Raw genomic sequence first — 2,939 nt, 5'->3', positions numbered from 1 at the left:
ATGGGAATAGCAATTACACCTTACTTCTGGTTGTTGGTGCCTGTGTGAAGTGCTGAGCATCTAGCCAATTCATTCATACAATGCTGTGTGGTTGTAAAGGCCATAAAGAATATTATGTTTCTTTGATTTGAAAACTATAAAAGAAGAATAGTACATTATATATATGCTGGTTCTGTGTCACTGGTTATACAGTTTTCTAGAGAAAGCCTGGAGTATGGAGGTAGACTTGGTCTAAAACCCAGCTTCACCCTTTGTTGGTTGTGTGGCTTTGTCAAGATGCTTCAGCTTCCTATGGATGCCAGGATTTCTGGGATCTTGTAGACAGAATTAACCATCTGAGAGACGCTGTGAAAGTTAAATGACGTCATAGCCATTGAGCAGTTGCCAGAATGTCCTAAGCTGTCAGTTGGTGGTAACTATGAAGTGTTCAGTTGTTGGAGACAGGGCAAAGGGAAAACACTGAGAAGGAAACAGAAGGACCTAAGCAGACAGCACAAGAGCATGGCACCCAAAGTAAAAGCTGATGTCAGCACTGTGAGAAGCTAAGGGAAGAGGAGTGCAAGTTCAAGGTCTCCCTGGAATACAAAGTGAGTTCAAGGCCAGGGGGATAGTCAAAGGCCTGGGAAACTTCCGAAGACCCTGTCTCAAAAACAAACAACCCAGGGCGGCCCGGGAGTGAATCTTGTTGATGGGTGCTTTGATCAGCATTGGAGGCTCCAGAGTCAGCCCCCAGTGCCAAAGCAAAGAAATTGCTAGTAAAGTGACTCAGAGGCTTCGTCTTGCTTTAGAATGTTATATTTTACCTAGCTTTGTAGTTTTTCCATAAATTACACATGCTTATGGCACAAAATTAAAAAAGTATAAAAGACCCACAATGAAAAGCAAGTCACATCTGCCATGCCCAACAATTGAGAGACTACTGGCTTCTTGTGGTTCCTTCTAGAAATACTCTATGAATGTATAAGTGAAATACTCTCTTCTCTATTATCTATCATTCATTACATATATAGTGGGGAATTAATGGCTAGGACGTCCATTTCTGTGGAGTGTGCTTTAGAAACCACTCAATAAGTGATCCAGGCTTGCCCCTCCTTTGTAGCCCTGGTGTCCCATCTGTCTGACCCACAGCCCATCAGTGGAATTTTAGGTTGTGTCCAGTCTTTGTTACTACAACTAAACCTGTAATGAATAATCTTGTCCAAGTGTGATTTCACCTGTGGGTATCAGTGGGATTGTTTCCTAGAAAGGAATTGCTGACTCAAAGGATATGGGCAAGTTTGACAGATAGTGACAGATAGAGGTTACACCAACGTAACGCTCCCTCCAGTGACGTCCCCCATGCTATCATCAACACCTCGTACAATTGTATTTTTGATCTTTACCAGCCTGATGAGAGGAAAAGAAAACCAGATTTCACTGTAGTTTTCCTTTGCATCTTATTGCAAGAAAGGTGGAGCGTTCAGTCAGATAGTGGAAACCCACCTTAGATTTCATTGACTGGCACCTCTGGAGTGGCTACAAAAGGAATCTGTGTTCACTCTTTGAGCTTAACAGGTTATTTAGTCTGCTCTGATGTCACAAGAACATTCTCAGATTCTTTTTTCATTCAAGGTACTAGGGTTTAAGACACTGGGCAAAGACAGCCTGTTCATTACAGGACTAGAAGAATGTGCTCATCACCCCCTGTTATAAATAAACTAAGCAGAAAAAATGGTAGGTCTAACTAGAATGTCAAACAAGCAAGACTTTTTTTTTCTTTTTGTACTTTTCTTTGTTTTTCATGTTTTCTGCATTAATCATGTATTACTTTGGTAGCAAGAAAAACGTTAATAAAAGTTTGTTTTGACATTTTCTGACTCTTTTTTTTTTTTGAGACAGGATCTTGCTATGTACCCCAGTCTTGCATTAAATTCATGGCAATTCTGCTTCAATGTCTCATCGGGTGGGATAACAGCCACGAGCCACCATCCAGCTGCCTTTAAACTTCCATAACATCGTCTCTTGGTTCCTAGGTATTGAAGAATGCTGGTAATTCTGCCTGCTTGCTTCAGAAACCATCCGTTAGGTCTCTGTGGTCTGAGTAAGAAAAATGGCACCCATAGGCTCATCTATTTGAATGCCTACTCACCAGGGCGTGGCACTATTTGAGAAGGATTAGAAGGTGGCCTTGTTGGAATGAATGTGGCTTTGTTGGAAGAGGTGTGTCACTAGGGGTGAGCTTTAATGGTTTCCAAAGCCTACAACAGGTCCAGTGTTCTGCTCTGGGTTTGTGAATTAGATTACCGAGCACCACACCTGCCTGCCTCCATGCTCCCTGCCATGATGATAACCACTAAGTCTCTGAAACCTTAAGACAGCCCCAATTAAATACTTTCTTTCCCAAGAGTTGCTGTGGTCACAGTGTCTCTTCACAGAAATACAATAGTGACAATCCCCCCCACACACACTCCTACTCAATGAATTACTGTTTTCTTCATTTTAACCTGATTAGAACATTGTAACTCTGGGAGTTTAAATAAAATTTTTCAAGGTCAAAAGAATTAAGCGCAAGAGTAACATTTAAATCTAATGCTCATGAACTCTTCAGTGCAAACAGCTTATACTCAACAATGTTTTGAGGAATAATTGTAAGAAATAGCTGTGGAAATTTTACTGAAGGAAGAGGGAGTACTGTTTGACCATAGAAAATTCCACTCCATTTTAAACTGCTTAAAATATTTGTTACTGTTATTAATATGTCCATGTTTCTTTATCTCTGTCTATGTGCACATGTCCACAGAGGTCAAAGATGAGTTGGACTCCCTGGACCAGGAGTTACAGGAAGCTGTGAGCTGAGTGATGTGGGTGCTGAGAATCAAACAGGTTCTCTCTAAAAACCAATACGTGCCCTATTTCAGAAGCTCTTTGTTGTGGGCTTATGCTAAAGTCACCTCACCTGC

Source organism: Peromyscus leucopus, chromosome 3 (genome assembly GCF_004664715.2).
Source record: "Peromyscus leucopus breed LL Stock chromosome 3, UCI_PerLeu_2.1, whole genome shotgun sequence".
In the NCBI taxonomy this organism is placed as follows: Eukaryota; Metazoa; Chordata; class Mammalia; order Rodentia; family Cricetidae; genus Peromyscus; species Peromyscus leucopus.
The sequence above is the reverse complement of the archived record's forward strand: the minus strand, read 5'-3'. Positions refer to the sequence as shown.